Here is a 504-nt window from a genome sequence, read left to right as displayed (position 1 = left end):
CTTATATATGTGCGTATAAAATATGTTAACCGTCTTTATTTTTAAATAAATGAAATCATACTGAAACTCTCCGAATTGAGGATTTACATGTTTTGATGAGCTGTCAAAGATTATTACAAACAACAATTTTTTTTTTTAATGCAGACACTTTAAAAGACTGTGGGTGCGGACCCAGGATCCTGCGATAAATCAAACGGAAAGGTACTTTAGGTACTTAAGCTACGTTGAAGAAACTCGGACATTGTTGACGCCCTGTCTTCAATAAATACTGTTTTTGAGTGAGGTAAAACTTACAAATGTATTTGTTAGCCAATTGAAGTTTATCGTGGTATTTTGAAATTATTTTTAAAATAACTGGACTAAGCATTGGTTTCGGTAGAAAAGTACTGCAACAATTTCGCTAGATTTGAACACATTTTAACACTCCGCATTATGATATTTTGATTCAATTTTTCATATTTATACCAAGTGAGTTTTCATTTGACCGCCTTGCGGATACGATCC

This window comes from Dreissena polymorpha, chromosome 6, assembly GCF_020536995.1.
Source record: "Dreissena polymorpha isolate Duluth1 chromosome 6, UMN_Dpol_1.0, whole genome shotgun sequence".
Classification (NCBI taxonomy): Eukaryota; Metazoa; Mollusca; class Bivalvia; order Myida; family Dreissenidae; genus Dreissena; species Dreissena polymorpha.
This window is presented reverse-complemented; position numbering follows the sequence as displayed.